General features: G+C 43.9%; 1 protein-coding gene across 1 annotated transcript in view; it reads right to left on the bottom strand.

Moving 5' to 3' along the window:
- Positions 1-23669, bottom strand: part of CAPN11 (calpain 11) — an 86561-nt gene extending 62892 nt beyond the window's left edge. Inside the window, exon 1 of the mRNA XM_063444150.1 lies at positions 23468-23669. The gene's annotated coding sequence lies outside the window, so the exon portion shown is untranslated. The remainder of the gene's footprint in view (positions 1-23467) is intronic.
- Positions 23670-24009: the final 340 nt, after the last annotated feature.

Genomic DNA, 24009 nt, shown 5'->3' with positions numbered 1-24009 from the left:
GTGATATGGTACATGGCTGTTGTACCATGGGTTGTTTTCTGTGGGTGGCTATGTGGGCTCTATCGTGTTGTCCTAAGATGGCAGGACGCGTTTGAGGGATGTAACTTGTATCTGTTGTTTATCCACTCTGTGTTACTAGATTTTGTCTCATGGAAAAAACAATTCTGTCAGATTCATAAAACACCATGGGATAAAAGTGAGTGACTGTATAGGTACCAAGGGTAAAATATAAACGTACAAATATATATATACACACACAGTCACCTATAGGCAGCACATGTTTTAATAACCTGCACACATTGTATCTTGGTGAGGACCGATAATTTTGAGATGGAATGTCTAAAGATTAGTTGCATTGAGATAGGAGTATCTCGGTTCCCTTATCATTACATTGTGCGTGTGCAATCAAGGATCACCCTGATCTTATAATCAATATTGTGTGAGGTGCTAGCTCTGAATATAGATAAAGATGACCGAGTAAAACCGGAGTCACTAGATTTCCGTGCACATCATATTTTAAATCATATGCACAGTACAGTACAAAGGGCCTCCGCGTTGCTGCTAATGTGGGATCTATACGTTTAGTGCATGATGTCATGAGCAACGTCTTTCACTTGTCGTGAGATTGGAAATTGTGTGATCGGATAGCATCTCGAGACTTATGACGTGTAACACTGTATCTATAACTGCGCTGTATGCGTCTATTATATGTGTAACAATGTATCTATAACTGCACTGTATGTGTCTGTTATATGTGTAACACTGTATCTATAACTGTACTGTATGTGTCTATTATATGTGTAACAATGTATCTAACTGTACTGTATGTGTCTATTATATGTGTAACAATGTATCTATAACTGTACTGTATGTGTCTGTTATATGTGTAACAATGTATCTATAACTGTACTGTATGTGTCTGTTATATGTGTAACACTGTATCTATAACTGTACTGTATGTGTCTATTATATGTGTAACACTGTATCTATAACTGCACTGTGTGTGTCTATTATATGTGTAACACTGTATCTATAACTGTACTGTATGTGTCTATTATTTGTGTAACACTGTATCTATAACTGCACTGTATGTGTCTATTATATGTGTAACAATGTATCTATAACTGTACTGTATGTGTCTATTATTTGTGTAACACTGTATCTATAACTGTACTGTATGTGTCTGTTATATGTGTAACACTGTATCTATAACTGTACTGTATGTGTCTATTATATGTGTAACACTGTATCTATAACTGTATGTGTCTATTATATGTGTAACACTGTATCTATAACTGCACTGTATGTGTCTATTATATGTGTAACACTGTATCTATAACTGCACTGTATGTGCCTATTATATGTGTAACAATGTATCTATAACTGCACTGTATGTGTCTATTATATGTGTAACAATGTATCTATAACTGTACTGTATGTGTCTATTATATGTGTAACACTGTATCTATAACTGCACTGTATGTGTCTATTATATGTGTAACACTGTATCTATAACTGTACTGTATGTGTCTATTATATGTGTAACACTGTATCTATAACTGCACTGTATGTGTCTATTATATGTGTAACAATGTATCTATAACTGTACTGTATGTGTCTATTATATGTGTAACACTGTATCTATAACTGCACTGTATGTGTCTATTATATGTGTAACACTGTATCTATAACTGTATGTGTCTATTATATGTGTAACAATGTATCTATAACTGTACTGTATGTGTCTATTATATGTGTAACACTGTATCTATAACTGCACTGTATGTGTCTATATGTGTAACAATGTATCTATAACTGTACTGTATGTGTCTATTATATGTGTAACACTGTATCTATAACTGTATGTGTCTATTATATGTGTAACAATGTATCTATAACTGCGCTGTATGTGTCTATTATATGTGTAACAATGTATCTATAACTGCACTGTATGTGTCTATTATATGTGTAACACACTGTATCTATAACTGCACTGTATGTGTCTATTATATGTGTAACACTGTATCTATAACTGTACTGTATGTGTCTATTATATGTGTAACACTGTATCTATAACTGTACTGTATGTGTCTATTATATGTGTAACACTGTATCTATAACTGTATGTGTCTATTATATGTGTAACACTGTATCTATAACTGTACTGTATGTGTCTATTATATGTGTAACAATGTATCTATAACTGCACTGTATGTGTCTATTATATCTGTAACACTGTATCTATAACTGTACTGTATGTGTCTATTATATGTGTAACAATGTATCTATAACTGCACTGTATGTGTCTATTATATGTGTAACAATGTATCTATAACTGCGCTGTATGTGTCTATTATATGTGTAACAATGTATCTATAACTGCACTGTATGTGTCTATTATATGTGTAACACACTGTATCTATAACTGCACTGTATGTGTCTATTATATGTGTAACACTGTATCTATAACTGTACTGTATGTGTCTATTATATGTGTAACACTGTATCTATAACTGTATGTGTCTATTATATGTGTAACACTGTATCTATAACTGTATGTGTCTATTATATGTGTAACACTGTATCTATAACTGTACTGTATGTGTCTATTATATGTGTAACAATGTATCTATAACTGCACTGTATGTGTCTATTATATCTGTAACACTGTATCTATAACTGTACTGTATGTGTCTATTATATGTGTAACAATGTATCTATAACTGCACTGTATGTGTCTATTATATGTGTAACAATGTATCTATAACTGCACTGTATGTGTCTATTATATGTGTAACAATGTATCTATAACTGCACTGTATGTGTCTATTATATGTGTAACAATGTACCTATAACTGCACTGTATGTGTCTATTATATGTGTAACACTGTATCTATAACTGTATGTGTCTATTATATGTGTAACACTGTATCCATAACTGCACTGTATGTGTCTATTATATGTGTAACACTGTATCTATAACTGCACTGTATGTGTCTATTATATGTGTAACACTGTATCTATAACTGCACTGTATGTGTCTATTATATGTGTAACACTGTATCTATAACTGCACTGTATGTGTCTATTATATGTGTAACACTGTATCTATAACTGCACTGTATGTGTCTATTATATGTGTAACACTGTATCTATAACTGCACTGTATGTGTCTATTATATGTGTAACACTGTATCTATAACTGTACTGTATGTGTCTGTTATATGTGTAACAATGTATCTATAACTGTACTGTATGTGTCTATTATATGTGTAACACTGTATCTATAACTGCACTGTATGTGTCTATTATATGTGTAGCAATGTATCTATATTTGTAACTGTTGCCAGGTAGGTCACCCTAGGTAGATATGCAGAATATACAATGTAACTAGCTAGAGTAATGCCTAAAGACCCCCCAATACCCTCTCTCCAAGATGGCTGCTGCAATGGATGTGATTGGATGCCCAACTAATGTCAATTATTTCTGGACATGCGCACCCAGTCTGATTATTAAGATTTAGTTTTTAGAGAATGACAAATCAAGATAAATACAGATTTACTAACTGTTTATTGATTCTAACGGGATTATTATAGAGCCAGAATGTGAATATCTTAACGTATTAAGGCATGGTTTATAGCAAGGACAGGTCTCCATTATACACAAAATACTGGGGAAATACTGGCAAACACAATGGTGTGAGTTCTGTGGAAGTGAGTAATGTGTACTTAGAGCCTCGCCCTGTGACAGACTTTACAGGCCTCGGTAATACTCTGCAGCACTGTGTGACGGGCTGGGAATCAGATATTTACCTTTCAGTGATTAATTCAGACACTGATACTATAAGAACGGAGGGACTTCCAGATCCCACCATAAATGGATACAGGAAAGTTTAGGGAATGAAAACAAAGTGCGAAAAAAAGTGATTGATAATCTGGTCGTTTCCCCATTTCGCCCAGAAATCACAGAACGGAAACCCACAGAGCACAGATCTAAATATCTAAAACTAAGAATTACAAAATCCAGAGATCAGGAACCAAACACGGAGTGTGCTCCGTGTCATGATAAACTCATGGTATACCTGTGATGGGTTTTACCTTGTTCGGGATCTCTAAGGCTTGTCATAGTTTGTTACCTGTAAAACAAATGTATCTGAATCTAAGGCTGGGGTATCAGACAGGACCCCAGCTCTCAGAAGGAGCTTGAAAACCCTGTAATGTATATATGAAGGGTCATACATGTAAAGTTTGGGCAGTGTTTGTAGATGCAGTTTTATGTTGGGTCCTTTATATAGGATACACGTACTATGTATGGTCTAGATTCATAGAGATGGTCAGATCTAGTTACAAAGATTACATTATTATTCATTACATTGTACATCATCAGCCTGGTTTGGGACATTTAACTGGCCCTTATAAAACCAAGACCTTTGCACCCTCCTTCTCCTTGTCCCTGTGGTGAAGGCAGATTTGTCACTGGAATAGGTGTGGGTGGATTAACAGGATTTATTTATATTGCAGACCAATAATGATTTTAACCCTCTCACCCACTGAGGCATGCCTGAAGGGACCTTGGTTGTGGCATCTATCCAAGACTTTCCGATAAAGAGGTTTACATAAGAGAATATATATTTGTGCGGTTTGTTAGAATGGATAGTGGAGCGTACATGCCGCTTGGTGATCATCATAAACCTGCATTCGGACAGTCTATACTCGGTGCTGTGTAAGAGGTAGCGACGCCGAGGATGACCAGGTAACCTTGTGTTTTGTCCGTCTTTAAAACGTGCATGCCATCTTCTTCTGTAGATAAAGGAACCAATGAGTCTTCCATGAACAAGGAAGGAAGTTCACAACCTTTAAAAGCTTTCTTTAGGGAACCTAGCCATTAACGAGGGCAGTAATCAGCCACTCTTTGACTTTCCCAGGCCGCAATGTAGAAAAAGAAACCTTGCCCTTTCCTGGGAGTACCGACCGAGAGGACTCCCTGTGCTGGTTGGATTGAGATAAAGAAGTATAAAGAAGGAGAGAGATTTCGGGAATATCTGGAGCAGATCAATAGACATTCTTTGCATCTCACTTAGTGACGATTTCAGTGGGAGGCCGGGGCGATGCAGGAGCGCTCTGTGTATTTCTACAGAATGGGACACAAGGGAGGAATTAGAGATTTCCTTTATTTGCAATAATTCAAGGAGTCAAACTGAAAGTCAGGAAGCCGGAAGCGATAATTGTGTTAATTACCCGAATGGAGGCAATTCATGGTTGGATTCCCAATTGTTGGACTTGCGAATAGATTATCCCAGATTAATGCAATTGCTTCCTTAGAACCTGGGGGTCCAGGATTTAATGTTATATAGCGGAGATTACGGTCGTGCTGGCGCTTTGAACAGATTTTGGTAGCAAATTAAAAAACCCTCAATCGTTTAGGAATTTCTACTGAGCAGTGCTGCACCATTTGTTATTGGTACCTTTGGCTAGTTATTGTTAATTTTGCTCCACTGCGGAGTAAATTTCTAATTAAATTAAAGTTGATTAAAATATTGAATAAAATTATGAAGATCTGCCCCAAATGATAAGAACATCATCTATAAAATGCCGCCAGAGCATTAAAACACACAGACCGCTTTATTGGCCAAAAAGGTCTAATCAAAAGCTGCTGCCAGGGGACTCCTGGCACCATAACCACTACAGGATGTTCAGTGGTTATGGTGCTCAGACTGTCCGTTTTAGACACATTACTTCCTAAACCATTATTTATTTCAGACAGCCCGGGTTATTCACTAAAATTGGAATGTCAGAAATTCTAAGTGATTTCCAAAATTTGCATCACACAGCTTTGTTACGATGCTGCTGCCCATCCCATGTGTTCCCCATTAAGGGTTAATAAGTATATAGAGATATCTTTGCCAGAAGCTCAAGGAAGCAAGGTGAAAGGTCAGTGTAGGACCCACCTGAGAGGTCTGCCTTGACGTGGCAGGTGGGCTAAAGTCTCTCATGGCCATTGGGGTAACGAAATGACCTCCATTTGTTTAAACATGCATAGGGATTAAGGAGAGAGCGCAGGTTACTTTTTCTTTGATTTTTAGTGAATGTATTGGGGCTGATGGGTACTATAATCGTTGCTGCCGCCCAGGAATAGTGGGGAGTTTTTGTGTAGCTAGATTTTATACACCTGGCAATGAGTATGAAACGCCTGAATCCAATAATCATGGTCAATGAGTGTCTGATCAATATTGTGTCAGAAAAGCCCACTGTCATTTTGTGAGTAAACTACTGGGGCACCAAAACAGGGCCGTTCTTAGAATAACAGCTGGTAGCGGTGTATTGGCACAGTATCATATCGGGGCAAATAAGACAAAAATAAATAAAAATGGAAAAACATCAAAACTGAATTATAATTACTGCACATATAATATTCATTACAAGGAGCAAGATTCCGTATTAGGGATCTATTCATGTATATAAGGAGCAAAATCTTCATTTAAACCCAAGAGACTGTTTGGGAAAAATAAACCCATCTAGATTCTGATTTTAGGAGAAAATGGTTAATATTGCCTTTGCGTAGATTCAACTGTAGTTTTTTCGATAGCTTGGGAACACAGATGCTTCCGATTGGCATCTTGATTGCACTGAACATGTGCCGCAATTATTGATAGTTTTACCAATGTACTGAAACCCACAATCGCATGTGTAGCAGACTCTTCCCATTTTGTTCGGTTGTCGGTACCCCCTGGTTTGTCTCCCAAATGGATGGTGTGTGTGACCCGCAATAAAGTAGTTAACCCGCAATAAAGTAATTAACTAGAGTGCTTTCCCTGGGTGGCCGCCATTTTGTCTCCCGAACACAGGCAGCTGTACATGGTCGAACGTCTGGAACGATTTTCAGCCACGCGAGTCTATGATCCAAGGCAAGGATTGTACCACTGCCCGACCAGCAAGGAAAAATGATGTTCGGGAAATAAGAACTACTGACTGGGGGAGCATTCGCTCCCTAAAAGCCAGGGGGAGAGTTTATCGGTGTTCGCACAGGAACCGTAAAGTAGACTGGCCTTTGCCCTCGTTTCTCTGGAACTATTTTTGCTCATCCCCTCGTAGCCGGCCGGTCAGAACTTTACCCCAATGGCGATTCCATTCTATCTAATGGATCTGAGCACTATTTGGACAACTTGAGCGCTCAGAGTTAAAGGATTTGTGGGGTTCCTGTAAAATATGACTGTTTTATATATGTTTTGTGTATTTCCCTGTAACAGAGATAATGGATTTACTCAGTTTTGACGCAATTATCTCTCAGGCACAGGGATGCCTGGGAGGGGTTTGTGTAGATTTTGAATGGAGACCCCATGCATAAAAGGCTGAGTTTGTGCTGAATAAATCAGTTGTACTTTCAGAACTGTGTGTCGCCCAGTTACTGGGGAGGGATAGAGATATTCCCATTTCAGCACCTTGTTACCGAGTTCCAGTTACTGGGGAGGGATAGAGCTATTCCCATTTCAGCACCTTGTTACTGAGTTCCAGTTACTGGGGAGGGATGGAGCTATTCCTATTTCAGCACCTTGTTACTGAGTTCCAGTTACTGGGGAGGGATAGAGATATTCCCATTTCAGCACCTTGTTACCGAGTTCCAGTTACTGGGGAGGGATAGAGCTATTCACATTTCAGCACCTTGTTACTGAGTTCCAGTTACTGGGGAGGGATAGCGCTATTCCCATTTCAGCACCTTGTTACTGAGTTCCAGTTACTGGGGAGGGATAGAGCTATTCCCATTTCAGCACCTTGTTACTGAGTTCCAGTTACTGGGGAGGGATAGAGCTATTCCCATTTCAGCACCTTGTTACTGAGTTCCAGTTACTGGGGAGGGATAGAGCTATTCCCATTTCAGCACCTTGTTACTGAGTTCCAGTTACTGGGGAGGGATGGAGCTATTCCCATTTCAGCACCTTGTTACTGAGTTCCAGTTACTGGGGAGGGATAGAGATATTCCCATTTCAGCACCTTGTTACTGAGTTCCAGTTACTGGGGAGGGATAGAGCTATTCCAATTTCAGCACCTTGTTACTGAGTTCCAGTTACTGGGGAGGGATAGAGCTATTCCCATTTCAGCACCTTGTTACTGAGTTCCAGTTACTGGGGAGGGATAGAGCTATTCCCATTTCAGCACCTTGTTACTGAGTTCCAGTTACTGGGGAGGGATAGAGCTATTCACATTTCAGCACCTTGTTACCGAGTTCCAGTTACTGGGGAGGGATAGAGCTATTCCCATTTCAGCACCTTGTTACTGAGTTCCAGTTACTGGGGAGGGATAGAGCTATTCCTATTTCAGCACCTTGTTACCGAGTTCCAGTTACTGGGGAGGGATAGAGCTATTCCTATTTCAGCACCTTGTTACTGAGTTCCAGTTACTGGGGAGGGATAGAGCTATTCCTATTTCAGCACCTTGTTACCGAGTTCCAGTTACTGGGGAGGGATAGAGCTATTCCCATTTCAGCACCTTGTTACCGAGTTCCAGTTACTGGGGAGGGATAGAGCTATTCCTATTTCAGCACCTTGTTACCGAGTTCCAGTTACTGGGGAGGGATAGAGCTATTCCTATTTCAGCACCTTGTTACTGAGTTCCAGTTACTGGGGAGGGATAGAGCTATTCCTATTTCAGCACCTTGTTACTGAGTTCCAGTTACTGGGGAGGGATAGAGCTATTCCCATTTCAGCACCTTGTTACTGAGTTCCAGTTACTGGGGAGGGATAGAGCTATTCCCATTTCAGCACCTTGTTACTGAGTTCCAGTTACTGGGGAGGGATAGAGCTATTCCCATTTCAGCACCTTGTTACTGAGTTCCAGTTACTGGGGAGGGATAGAGCTATTTCCATTTCAGCACCTTGTTACCGAGTTCCAGTTACTGGGGAGGGATAGAGCTATTCCTATTTCAGCACCTTGTTACTGAGTTCCAGTTACTGGGGAGGGATAGAGCTATTCCCATTTCAGCACCTTGTTACTGAGTTCCAGTTACTGGGGAGGGATAGAGCTATTCCCATTTCAGCACCTTGTTACCGAGTTCCAGTTACTGGGGAGGGATAGAGCTATTCCTATTTCAGCACCTTGTTACTGAGTTCCAGTTACTGGGGAGGGATAGAGCTATTCCCATTTCAGCACCTTGTTACCGAGTTCCAGTTACTGGGGAGGGATAGAGCTATTCCTATTTCAGCACCTTGTTACTGAGTTCCAGTTACTGGGGAGGGATAGAGCTATTCCCATTTCAGCACCTTGTTACTGAGTTCCAGTTACTGGGGAGGGATAGAGCTATTCCTATTTCAGCACCTTGTTACTGAGTTCCAGTTACTGGGGAGGGATAGAGCTATTCCCATTTCAGCACCTTGTTACTGAGTTCCAGTTACTGGGGAGGGATAGAGCTATTCCCATTTCAGCACCTTGTTACTGAGTTCCAGTTACTGGGGAGGGATAGAGCTATTCCTATTTCAGCACCTTGTTACTGAGTTCCAGTTACTGGGGAGGGATAGAGCTATTCCCATTTCAGCACCTTGTTACTGAGTTCCAGTTACTGGGGAGGGATAGAGCTTGTGGCGAAACCAGCTTCGCCACTGTGAACTGGAGAGGCCTGGCTGCTAGCCTCCTGCCCGCTGACTATGGCCCCTGGACATATTGCACTTTAAAGACTATATTTGGGCATGTACTAATTTATATTGCTGCTATTGGCCCTTTAAAATCAGCAATGGACATTTTGGGACTACTGTCCCTTTAAGACTGTGAAGCATATCCTATTGTACTGCCTGTATATTGTATATGTATTTATGTATGCAGTTAACCTGGGTTATATATATATATGCAGCCTTCATCTGATTGTTCGGTAGAATCACTCCATTCATTGTATTGAGGAAACTACCGAACAACCAGACCACCCAGGATTAAGTGTGCCTCCAATTACCGTTTGCAACAATGTTGCAAACGGGTAATTGGCAATCATGTAATGTGTTCTGTGTCCTCTGGGTGGCCGCCATTCAGGAAACAACCACGTGGCGGCGGCCATCTTTAACTGCCGAACAGCGGTGTTTTGCCGTCGAGTGTCTGGAACTGAAATCGGACACTCGACTAGGCAAACACCGCTGAGACCTCCAGACTTCCAGGAATTCGTATAGAAACTACCGAATGACCCGCCGTTCGGTAGAAAGAAACATACGAACTAGGGGATTCATGCGAATCCCCCTTAGTCTCTATAACCCAAGTAATTCGTATGTTTCATTCACCTGTTTGTGACCGACCGCAGGGCCAAAATGCATGGAACTGTTTTCGGATACTTTACCCATGCGGTCGGTCAATACTTTAAAGTCCCATAACTCCCGAACCATTTATCCGAATGGGCTGATTCTTGCATATGTTGTCCCCCTGAATAAGGGCTATCAGGGGATACCTGTTTTGGAGGTGTAGCATAGGTATTTGGGGTACATCCAGGAATTGGGGAAAAAGGTGTACAGTATAATTGTGTTAAGTGTTAATCTAAGGGGAGGAAATGTGTGGGAGGTACATTCATGTGATTGGGTAATTTCATCCTCCCCCTGGGAGTGTCCTGTATGTACTTGTTGGTAATAAAAGCCAGACTGGGTGTCCCAGTCTAGGTTCTTGCTTAACCCTCAAAGCGATGTGTCGTCTCGGTCTTTGGGGGAATGGGATTGTATGCTGACTGCCAAGAGTGTAAGCCGATGTCTGCTTTTCTTGTTCAGCTGTTCCAGTGTTCGTGTGGTTCCAGTCAGGAGAATGGTGTCTGCAGTAGCTGCCTGTGCATCTGGAAAGGGGATTATCGCCTAAACTGGGTTTTATCCCCTTGTAAGTGAAACGGTCCGTTACAGAGCTATTCCCATTTCAGCACCTTGTTACTGAGTTCCAGTTACTGGGGAGGGATAGAGCTATTCCCATTTCAGCACCTTGTTACTGAGTTCCAGTTACTGGGGAGGGATAGAGCTATTTCTATTTCAGCACCTTGTTACCGAGTTCCAGTTACTGGGGAGGGATAGAGCTATTCCTATTTCAGCACCTTGTTACCGAGTTCCAGTTACTGGGGAGGGATAGAGCTATTCCTATTTCAGCGCCTTGTTACTGAGTTCCAGTTACTGGGGAGGGATAGAGCTATTCCCATTTCAGCACCTTGTTACTGAGTTCCAGTTACTGGGGAGGGATAGAGCTATTCCCATTTCAGCACCTTGTTACTGAGTTCCAGTTACTAGGGAGGGATAGAGCTATTCACATTTCAGCACCTTGTTACTGAGTTCCAGTTACTGGGGAGGGATAGAGCTATTCACATTTCAGCACCTTGTTACTGAGTTCCAGTTACTGGGGAGGGATAGAGCTATTCCCATTTCAGCACCTTGTTACTGAGTTCCAGTTACTGGGGAGGGATAGAGCTATTCCCATTTCAGCACCTTGTTACTGAGTTCCAGTTACTGGGGAGGGATAGAGCTATTCCCATTTCAGCACCTTGTTACTGAGTTCCAGTTACTGGGGAGGGATAGAGCTATTCCCATTTCAGCACCTTGTTACTGAGTTCCAGTTACTGGGGAGGGATAGAGCTATTCCCATTTCAGCACCTTGTTACCGAGTTCCAGTTACTGGGGAGGGATAGAGCTATTCCCATTTCAGCACCTTGTTACTGAGTTCCAGTTACTGGGGAGGGATAGAGCTATTCACATTTCAGCACCTTGTTACCGAGTTCCAGTTACTGGGGAGGGATAGAGCTATTCCCATTTCAGCACCTTGTTACTGAGTTCCAGTTACTGGGGAGGGATAGAGCTATTCCCATTTCAGCACCTTGTTACCGAGTTCCAGTTACTGGGGAGGGATAGAGCTATTCCCATTTCAGCACCTTGTTACTGAGTTCCAGTTACTGGGAGGGATAGAGCTATTCCCATTTCAGCACCTTGTTACTGAGTTCCAGTTACTGGGGAGGGATAGAGCTATTCCCATTTCAGCACCTTGTTACTGAGTTCCAGTTACTGGGGAGGGATAGAGCTATTCCCATTTCAGCACCTTGTTACTGAGTTCCAGTTACTGGGGAGGGATAGAGCTATTCCTATTTCAGCACCTTGTTACTGAGTTCCAGTTACTGGGGAGGGATAGAGCTATTCCCATTTCAGCACCTTGTTACTGAGTTCCAGTTACTGGGGAGGGATAGAGCTATTCCCATTTCAGCACCTTGTTACTGAGTTCCAGTTACTGGGGAGGGATAGAGCTATTCCCATTTCAGCACCTTGTTACTGAGTTCCAGTTACTGGGGAGGGATAGAGCTATTCCCATTTCAGCACCTTGTTACCGAGTTCCAGTTACTGGGGAGGGATAGAGCTATTCCCATTTCAGCACCTTGTTACTGAGTTCCAGTTACAGGGGAGGGATGGAGCTATTCCCATTTCAGCACCTTGTTACTGAGTTCCAGTTACTGGGGAGGGATAGAGCTATTCCCATTTCAGCACCTTGTTACCGAGTGTAACGGACCGTTTCACTTATAAGAGGATAAAATCCGTTTAGGCGATAATCCCCTTTTTGAGAGACAGGCACAGCTACTGCAGAACACCAAACTCCCGAACTGGATACAAGATAACACTCCGAACTGGAACAGCTGAACAAGAAAAGCATACAATCCGCTTACACTCCTGGCAGTCAGCTTACAATCCAATTCCCCCCAAGAACGAGACGACACTTCATTTTGAGGGTTAAACAGGAACTGAGGACTGGCTCATCCAGCCTGGCTTTTATTTCCAACTCACACATACAGGCCACACCCAGGGGGAGGCATAAAAGAACCAATGACATAGATGTTACCTCCCACACATCCCCTCCCCTTAGTGTGACACATAATCCCATTATGCATACAGTTTAAAATATACTTTTACACAACTTTCATAACTCTAAAACCATACATATCCACAATCAATCCATTCAGGGGAACAACATATTAAAAAATGGCATGGATCAGACCAGGGGTTCAAAAGTTAGTAAAGTATCTTTTAAAACCCCTAGCTTCCCAGCTCAGACTGTTTTTTACAGAGCCTTCTCTGTGCTGGAGAAGTAATCCAATTATCTCCAGCACAGAGACAGACTCCATTAACCACATGGTTACAGAAAGACATAAAACACTGTCTGCAGCCTTTCTAACCCCGCCCAGACTTTGTGTGGCTGTCCAATCACAGGCTTCCCAATGCAGCTCAATGAGAAATCTTTGCAGGGCAGGTGCTCTGGGCAATTGCTGCCTCTTGGGTTTATCTCCCCTGAGCTTAACAACCAGGAAGTAACAGGACTGGTTATCTGATTGACAGCCAGGGGGGTGTAACAAGGTTAATTTATAAAAGTGTCGATTTCTATAAAAAACAAAAAACCTCTTCAAACACAGCTTTTCTGAAAGTGAAAGTACTTTATGGTTTGGAGTGTCCCTTTACGCTCTTAGATCTCCCAGCCGCCAGATGGAAGTGATGGCAAAACGTCATTGAGGTCAGAATAAGGTTTTAGATTTGACCAATTTCACATTTACTGACACGCGCACGCTCTCACACACGCACGCTCACACACGCGCACGCTCACACACACGCACGCTCACACACACGCGCACGCTCTCACACACACGCGCGCACGCTCTCACACACACGCGCGCATGCTCTCACACACACGCGCGCACGCTCTCACACACACGCGCGCACGCTCTCACACACACACATGCACGCTCTCACACACACACACACGCACGCTCTCACACACTATTATTTTTATTTATGTCCTCACAACCTCCCTACTAGACGTGGAGTGGATCCTTTTCCTGGGGTCCATTGCGGCTGCTCTAACTCTAATATTCCTGCAGTTCTCGCTTTGCTCCCTTTGGCGCAGTTTAGTGACATCATATTCTGGCTCCTGGCATCACTGCCGAGCGAAACATAAGGGGCCCAGTCACACTTGCGACCTCTGTAGTTCAATCACTGCACGCTGCCCACGTGTGCCTTATTAAGAGTTAACAAGTGTGTAGGGGGTTAGTAAAATAAAAAATAGAATTGGATTAAGCCCTCATTCAAGTCCTACATGTCATGTTAACCCAAAACTCCATACCAAAAATACCATAACATTACAAAAACTCCATACCAGAAATACCATAACATTACAAAAACTCCTCTTAAAGGAGCACTGGAAATAAACAAGTGAGTGATAAGAAATAGAAGTGAGAAAAAGAATATTTATAAATCATAATAAAATAAAAAGATAGTAAATCTATTATAATTTGTATAACTTGGAACTTGGAATGAATAAAACCATCACCCTTTAAAACAGGGACACGTGTTTCGGCACGCTTTTGGAGCCCCAGACAAGGCGCAGTTCAGCGCCGAAATGTGCGTTGCTGTTTTAAAGGGTGATGGTGTAGTTATTTATTTCAGGTTTATTATAATAAAGATTACTATCATTTTATTTATCATTTTCATGCGATTTATACATATTCTTTTCTTACTTTATTTATTAATTATTTCGGGAATTTATTTCCAAAACTCCTTTAAGATAAATTTTTGGAGCTTAGAAAAAAACCCTCTCTGTCTTAGATACTGAGAAACACAGAAGTTGTGCAAGGGGACAGTGACACACATACAAATGGATTGGGGAGAAAAAGACATGCAAAGTTGGCAAAAAAACAAAAACAAATGGGGGGGGGGGGGGGGCAAGCAGATAGTCTAGAGAGCACTAGAGGTTTCCTTAGGGAGCAATGTAAACAGAAAAGGTAGTGTTACAAGTGAGTGTGTAGGGACCATCTCTTCACACCAGAAACACGTACAATAAGCTGCAGTGGTTGTGGTTAAAGAGTGTCTCGTTAAAGGGACTCTCCAGTTCCAGAAAAACATATTCGTTTTCCTGGCGGCGCCCCTCTCTCTTCCACCCCACATCTCCCTCCCACCCGACATCAGCTGGCTGGAGAGACCTACTGCGCACGCGCGGCAATGGCCCGCACGCACATTAGACCTCCGCATAGGAAAGCATTATTCAAAGCTTTCCTATGGGGATTTCGGCAACACTGGAGGTCCTCACATAGCCGACGGTCCTGGTAGTTGCAGTCCAATAATAGTCAGCTTTCCATCATTACATTTTCTAGCTTTGACAAATCATCATAAATTCCGGTTCCTTGAAAAATTACCTTAATGCACAAATAGTAGCCATAAACAACACAAACATTGTGTATAAATATATATATATATACACACACACCCCTCTCTGTTTAGTTGTGAATACGGACATTTTGCAGCTTGTTATGCCTGTTATTCTGGATTTCTATAACAATCTCTGAGCTCAGTAGAAATACTGCAAATACAACATGAAATTCCAGCGGTCATTCCTTGCGTGTCTGTACATACAGCGAGCCATGCTCCTACCACTACACAGGACCTAGCCACGGATAGAACACAATGCCACGGGGCAGCCACATCAGAGTGTCATTATAAATCGTGTCAGGATAAGAAGCACAGTGCTCCTATTTCCCCATGTTTTGCAATTCAGAATTCAATTTGCTGCAATTCTGATTTTAATTAGCACTCCGGGGCACCATCACAACTTCATTGGAATTCATTTGTTATGGTACGAAGAGGTACCTGGCACTGGCTTAACTTTAGGGGATAAACGTGCCCTTGTGCTGCTCAGGATCTTAATGCTCTAAACTGGCTTTGGAGAAATAGGTTTGTTTCTCAAGACATTTTGTGATGGGAGCTAGTGATTGCATCATCAATTGATACTGTCTGAGGCGCTGTGGATGAACAGAGCGATTATTGGACTTTTAGGTTAATTCATTCGTGAGCCGGTGAGCCGGCACTAGAGATCTCATGGCACCATAACAACTATTTTTATTAGGGATCACAGTGCTTTACAATTACAAATTTGGATATTTAACAGCAAACAAAGTCCTCTCCAGAGGCGAGAGCACAGTGGAAGTCACTGAATGGAAGGGTGTTGCGAAGGCCAGTGATTCAGTAGCGATTACTGAAGTAAGAGAAGGAATGAAAGTTCTGCTGTAATGTTAATAAAAATAGGCTCTACTTAGATTGGCTTCGTATTTGCATCTATATTACAGGATAAGTTTCACGGTCATTCCAAATAAAGAATTTAACATAAGGCGCAATTTAGACTTCATTTCAGGGGACGAGCATGGCTATGGGAGAGCCAGTAAATGTCGGGAAGTGGCAGACTCTATATATATATATACACACACACAGACACACTAAATATGTCATCTACAAACATTTGTTAAGGCTCCTTTTCTTTCTCCCCCACTATTAGTGTACCACAAAATATACACACAGCGCTGCGGAATAAGTGCGAAACGTACGTATAATTTGTACTATGTATATGTGAGCAGTACAGTGATTGGCCCATTTTCATGCCCTTTCATTTGTCTGATTTGTTTCCAGAATATTTTCTTAAAATTTGGACAAGTCAAACAGCTATGTGACAAAGCCAGTCATCCCACATTTTTTTTTTTTACTTTCATTAAAAGTGTCTCAGCTGAATGTCTTTTCGCAGAGCACCAAGTTTAGCGCAGACTGCCCCAGGAGTCGTTTATTGCCCCAGGAGTTGTTACTGTAATTGGTTTCATATACGAACATGTTTAGTGCAAACATTTTGTGGAATGCATTCGAAGTAACCCTGCTGCTCCTCTCTTCCCAAAACAAAGATTCTGAAACAAGAAGGACAGGTGTGACTTACCTACCCGCCACCACGGACAAGGAATAAAAAAACAAGATCTATTTCTGGATTCCGAACGCTTGGTTTTAAATTCCACAGAAATGGCTGAATAAATACTCCGATGGTTTAATGCAAGGCATGGATGTCTGTGCTCTCCACACTTGCGGTAAAAGAGCGAATCTAGGAGAATTCTCCAAACCTGCTCTCGTCACAGCTTAGCCCGAATGTTGCAATTCTGTGCTCAGATTACCACAATTCATTGTTTAGTAAATAAACTCCACAGTTACTTCTCTATAAAAACAATCAATTGAAATAAATAGAGCTCCCGGCAGGCAGCGGTCACAGAGAATAATGTGGCAAGTCATTAAAGGGCGTTCTTCCGGTGCTGGTTACAATACCCATCTCATGGATGGGAATACGGATTAAACCGTCTATATTGGGAGATCGAACTCATTTAGAGAAATCAGTAGCTATACTCCTCTCTCTTGGGAAGGCTAGAAAGGGGGGCAGGAGGGGAATTTCCCCTTAGGCCCTAGCACAATGTTCTGCCTTTTAACACCTGCGGCCCGGCGAAAATAGAAATATTGTGCAGACCGGCATCAGCTAGGAATAAAAACAAAAACAAAAAAACAATGGTATGTGTGAGGGATACAGTGTTTGTTTGTGTGTGAGGGGGTGCAGTGTGTGTGAGGGGTGCAGTTTGTGTTTGTGTGTGTGTGGGGGGGGGGTAGGGTGTGTGTGTGAGGGGGTGCAGTTTGTGTGTGGGGAGTGCAGGTTGTGTGTGTGTGGGGTGTAGTGTGTGTTTAAGGGGGTGCAGTTTGTACAGTGTGTGGGTGGGTGGGTGCAGGGTATGTGAAGTGGTGTAGTGTGTGTGAGGGGTGGGGGGGGTGATCAGGGAGAAAATTTATATTTATATTTATATTTATATTTACTTAAAAATGGGGGGGGGGGGGAGAAGCTTTATGGCCTCTGGCCTGGAAGGGGGGGACAGATCATTGCAATCCCTGGTGGTCCAGTGGTGGCGCATGCACTTCAATCTGCAGCTCCTTCAGATGGTAATGTGCAGCAACACTCCGACCTGCCTGTTCGCAGGAGGATCACAGCCTCCTGGGTCCTCCTCCTGCCCTGCAGTCTCACTCTCCATTAACAAACTGCCAGGAAATATTTGATCTCTTCGCCGGCTCAAGAAAAGCAGACAGCAGGGCCGGCTCACCTCGGGTGAAAGCTTTTGCAGATCGGCAATAAATTCTTGTGGACCAGCTCTGGTCCTGACACCAGCGGTTGAAGACCACTGCCCTAGCATACTGGTGCCATGGTCTGTAGTGCAACCCTTGCACTATTTGTGTGCACTTTACACAAGGAGGGGTGTTAGGCACCGCACCCATTGGCACCGCGAAGGAGTGAGGCAGCCTGTTACCCCACTCTGCCCCCTCGATTCTCTGATGGAGGTGTAGGATTGGCTGGGAGAATTTGTAGTGCAGATCTCGCGGAGCCAGGGAAGAGCTGGGTCCTAGGGAACCCCTCACTGTTGGATTAGTGGTAGAACCTCACGAGTGGCGTCCCAGTAATCTAAATGGAGTTTTAAACATTCCAGCATTATAAATAAAGTTTGGTGTTTTCTATAATGCCGGCGTGCGCCTTCAATAGTAACTGATAATAAAACAAAGCATCACGTGATCCTATGGATAAGACGAGCTCTGGGAAATTTTATAGGGTTTATTTAATGGTGTAAATCCCAGAGAAGTGACCGTTCACCATACAAATTGTGCGGCTGCTGCCAATAAACCGGCATGGTGAGCAGCGGAGCGTGGCGCCCAGACCAGGAAGTGAGTCACCCAATCAAAGCCTTCAGATCTCAGCAGAGGTTTATGGGATATGATGGTGAGCTCCACTCATTACATCGGACGAGCAGGATAAGTGGACAGCGCAGTATGACGGTTTTACACTTCACCTTTTGAATATTCAGTTTGTAAATAGGGCCATGGAGAGCATTTACCCCACAAAGCTGAATTTATCACAAGAATAACTTCCTGGATCAGTGCAGTCAAACCCCCACATTGAATAAATGCAGACCTCAAACTCCAGGGGTTTGTAAACCAATTTGGACATTTTATAGGCCAGCCATGATGGAACGCACAGCCGATATCGCCATGTACGGGCACTGCCTTGGGAATAGCAGAGAGAGGGAATCACGAGACCAAATCCCATCCACATACATCAAACCCATAGCCGAGGGCGCGTCACATGGTAAATAGCGTGTGAACATTACATGTGATTAATATAAACTGTTTTACCCCCAGCTTGACCACAGAGGAGAGGAATATTCATTTCCAGGCTGTGAATGGACTTAATATTAAATTGCAAGCTTTTGGGATCAAACTAAACGGAAGTTAATTTCACTATAAATATGGCCATCTCCCCCTTCTTTTTTTTTTTGTCAATCTGATTTTTATTAAGGCATATAATATGGGGTACAAAAGAGAAGACGGAGGAAACGTTTAAGCGAGTTACATTATAGGGTTGGTACAACAATACACAAAGTTAGAGTACATTTCCAGATTTTCAATGCCTCATTTTTTTTTTTTTATGTAGTGTAGTTAAACTCCATTTTGAAAATACAAGCTAAGGATCGTAGGATCCGGATTAGTATCTCGCTAGGTCATGCTAGTCAGGCGACAGGTTACACATAAATAAAAAAAAAAAAAACATTAGATACTTATGCTAGGTACATGTTAACTTCAATATGCAAGCAGGTCTGGCTAGTTCAGCGTTAGTGGTACTGGTCAGGTAAGTTAAGCTATGAACAAGTTACGACATTTTTAAAACATGTGAGCACAGGTGTGTTGCCAAATTTCGTCAAATTGTCTACATGACTGACTAAATAACACCTCCAGGTAGTTAACAGGGTAAAACTACTATTATGATATGGGGTATCGATTATAAATCACAGGCTGGTTCGATATTAGTAGAGTTTACTTGTGGTTTGTCTCAGATCAGTCCGTGTACCGGGCAACAGGAGAGGTGCCGATGAAGTCAGAGTTCTTCAGCCAATACCTCTTACGGGCCATCGAGGACAGTTCATTTTATGGTCGGGTGAGGCCAAAGCTATCGGGTCTACCGATGGTGCTGCTGAGTGCTGGTCCCATACGTCCCAGGAGTGTAGTCTGTGAGGCTGGTCAGTACCTTGAGGGTCACCTCTGAGCTGGGTCGGTGTTGTTTGCTCTGCTGGGTGGGAGGTTGGACGCGTGGATCGCCGGGTCCGGCTTTGGGGCTGGAGGTCGCGGGCGTCGCTGAGTGTGGGCCCCGTTTCTGTTTCGCGCCTTGCTGAGCGGTGTGCCTTCCTTCTGGAGGCTGTTCGCGGGTTACAAGGTGGGTTAACCGGCAGATGGCGCCGGGTGGCCGGGCGAATCCACGCCTTCACCTCCTTCAACGCTAGGTTGTAGTTTTGCCTCTGGGTTTTGAACTTTGCCCGGAGGTAGGTGCTGAGCCGGGTCACGAACTCCAGTGCATGCTTAGGTGGCTGAATGGGTAGTCGCTTAGCAGTAGTTTGTTCTCGTGCCGCCATCTTTGCCGAGCTCGATTTGTCCTGCATTGTTTCACGCTTAGGGCCCTCGCCATGCGGTTTCGTGAGGGGTAGCAAGTTGCCGGGTCTGGAGCATCCAGAACCCTGGCTTGAGTGGGCAATTAAGGGTCGATGGGCAGTGTGTGTCAGCGTGGTAGGGACCGGGATTACCCCCGCCGGTCCATAGGGGGGGGAACGGGGACTCAGTTTCTGCCATGCTGTGTTTGGGAGCGGTGGGAGAGCGGCCGTCTCCCCCGCCGCCGCCGCCATGCTTGTAGGCCGCAACATTAATAGGCACTGACCCTCCGCCAAAGTCCACGTTTGTGGTGTCATTCAGCAGATCTCGGATTCCCCAGTCGGGTGGGTTCCTGCTTGAGCCAGCTCACGGTCTCCGTTAGTCGAAAATCGGCAATAAGTCGGATCAGCTACGGGAGCAGCATCAACATGCGTCTGCTCCCTTCTGCGGCCAGGCCCCGCCCCCTCCCCCTTCTTTTAACACAGAAGGTGCCGTGTCTTCATTCCGATAATTATGGTTATAAATGATAATAATGATAATTAAAGGGACACTATAGTCACCTGAACAACTTTAGCTTAATGAAGCAGTTTTGGTGTATAGAACATGCCCCTGCAGCCTCACTGCTCAATCCTCTGCCATTTAGGAGTTAAATCCCTTTGTTTATGAACCCTAGTCACACCTCCCTGCATGTGACTTGCACAGCCTTCCATGCGCATTATGTCTCCCCATAGGAAAGCATTGAAAAAGATTTTCAATGCTTTCCTATGGGGAAATGAGCGACGCTGGAGGTCCTCACACAGCGTGAGGACGTCCCAGCGACGCTCTAGCAAGGAAAATCCTTGCTAGAAATCAGGAAGTGACCTCTAGTGGCTGTCTAGTAGACAGCCACTAGAGGTGGAGATAACCCTGCAAGGTAATTATTGCAGTTTATAAAAAACTGCAATAATTACACTTACAGGGTTAGTAGTAGTGGGATTTGGCACCCAGACCACTCCAATGAGCAGAAGTGGTTTGGGTGCCTGGAGTGACCAGTCTGTCCAATCCGTGCGCCATGTTGTGGGGGTGTTGTGGAGGGGGTCTGCGCAGTATTGGAGGGGGTCTGCTCTGTATTGGAGGGGGTCTCCTTAGCCGGTGGGCGTAAACAGTTTTGCCCGCCGGCCGACTGAATCAGAGGGAGGAGCGGCGCGGAGGAGGAGGCAGCGATGAGGGACATCGTCGTTGCCTCAGGTAAGTGACTGAAGGGTTTTTTATACCAAAACGGCAAAGTACTGACTCCATGTCCCATCATCCTTTATGGCAACTCCAAGCTCAGCAACTAATCAGATTTAACTGAATAAACGACCATACACAGTGTGGGCGCAAACAAACACACACACACACACAGCATGTACACTTACCTGCACCAGACGCACGCACACAGCATGTACACTTACCTGCACCAGACGCACGCACACAGCATGTACACTTACCTGCACCAGACGCACGCACACAGCATGTACACTTACCTGCACCAGACGCACGCACACAGCATGTACACTTACCTGCACCAGACGCACGCACACAGCATGTACACTTACCTGCACCAGACGCATGCACACAGCATGTACACTTACCTGCACCAGACGCACGCACACAGCATGTACACTTACCTGCACCAGACGCACGCACACAGCATGTACACTTACCTGCACCAGGCGCACGCACACAGCATGTACACTTACCTGCACCAGACGCACACAGCATGTACACTTACCTGCACCAGACGCACACAGCATGTACACACCTTGCACACTTTCTCCTCCCCACGTACAGATCTATGCACTGCATCTACCCCCAGATATACAAACATACACAGTTCTGTACAAATTACCCCAGAGGCACGAGTTTAGGGTAACTTGGCCCTTGGGTCACAAATCGAGAGTGTTCTGCCAGATCAGGGATATTATGGAGAAATGCAAAATGGAAGTTTATGGTATTAACCATTTAAATAACACAAACCTGGAACAGTTACCAAGTTGATCTGTTAATATACAAAAAGGCATCACAATCCATTTATCAGCATTTCACCATAATGTGGAAATGAATCCACTTAACCCCTTAAGGACACATGACATGTGTGACATGTCATGATTCCCTTTTATTCCAGAAGTTTGGTCCTTAAGGGGTTAAAGGGACACTCCAGGCACCCAGACCACTTCTGCCCATTGGAGTGGTCTGGGTGCCAACTCCCACTACCCTTAACCCTGCAAGTGTAATTATTGCAGTTTTTCATAAACTGCAATATTTACATTGCAGGGTTAACTCCACCTCTAGTGGCTGTCTATTAGACAGCCACTAGAGGTCACTTCCTGGGTTCTAGCACAGGTTTCCTGTGCTAGAGCGTCGCTGGACGTCCTCACGCTGTGTGAGGACCTCCAGCGTCGCTCAAACCCCCATAGGAAAGCATTGAAATGATTTTTCAATGCTTTCCTATGGGGAGACGTAATGCGCATGCGCGCCATTTCCGCGCATGCGCATTAGGTCTCCTCGGCCGGTGAGCGAGATTAGTCTCGCCCACCGGCCGACGTAATCATTAGGAGGAGCGTCGCGGAGGCGGAGACAGCGGCGAGGGACATCGCCGCTGTCCCAGGTAAGTGACTGAAGGGGTTTTCACCCCTTCAGTAACCGGGGATTGGTGGGTGGGAGGGAGAGGGACCCTCCAGTGCCAGAAGATCCGTTTTTCTGGCACTGGAGTTTCCCTTTAATATGGACTCCAGCCAAGGCACACAGAGGGTTCTGGGTAATTAACCATCCCAGACCCCAGTCTGAGCAGGCTGACATGCAGTAATTATTGCTGGCAATGAACAGGTTAAATGTCTTATGTGCATGCAGTGACGCCCATCCCATGTAATATGTGGGTAAAACTTTCTATACAGAGGGTCTCAACATGCCGCTGATTTACATACGACCCCACCTAGCTCCTTTCACTAAAGTCATCACTCGTGTAACCCTTTAAATGCCAGACTGCCCATACCAGCCGTGAAGAGATTAACACACATTCTAAGTCATGTACCCCCCACATCCCAAACATGAGCAAAAAGTTATCCTGGGAGCCCAGGGGCGGGGCAGGTAAGTGAGCAGATATTTGGAGACGGAAGTTAAATCGATAACAGTAATGTTTGTGAGTATATCAATCATCTTAAAACATGGACTCACCTAATGCTTAGTGTCAACGACCGCAAACGTCTGTCTGTCTGTCTGTCTGTCCTGCGGAGGCTCTGTCGTGTGTGTGTGTGTATGTATATATATATATATATATATATTTCTAATTATGTATCCGTGGGCTGTGTTTTGTCCTCTCTGACGGATACTCTGTATCTCTCAGCCCTGAGCCGCCTCCCTCACTGCAGTCAGCCTGGCTGGGAGGGGCCGCACAGGGGAAGCTGTAATGGGAGGGGGCCCCGGCCTGTGATAGTGGGAGGGGCCCCAGCCTTTCTTAGAGGGAGGAGGTTAAAATGGGAAGGGGCTCCAGGCTGTGTAAGAAGAAAAGGGGCTGCCCATTCTGATCTGGGGTCTGCGCAGTATTGGAGGGGAATAGCTCTGTATTGGAGGGGTCTGCGCAGTATTGGAGGGGAATAGCTCTGTATTGGAGGGGAATAGCTCTGTATTGGAGGGGAATAGCTCTGTATTGGAGGGGTCTGCGCAGTATTGGAGGGGATCAGCTCTGTATTGGAGGGGGTCTGTTCTGTATTGGAGGG

This window comes from Pelobates fuscus, chromosome 2 (assembly GCF_036172605.1).
Source record: "Pelobates fuscus isolate aPelFus1 chromosome 2, aPelFus1.pri, whole genome shotgun sequence".
Lineage (NCBI taxonomy): Eukaryota > Metazoa > Chordata > Amphibia > Anura > Pelobatidae > Pelobates > Pelobates fuscus.
This window is presented reverse-complemented; position numbering and strand designations above follow the sequence as displayed.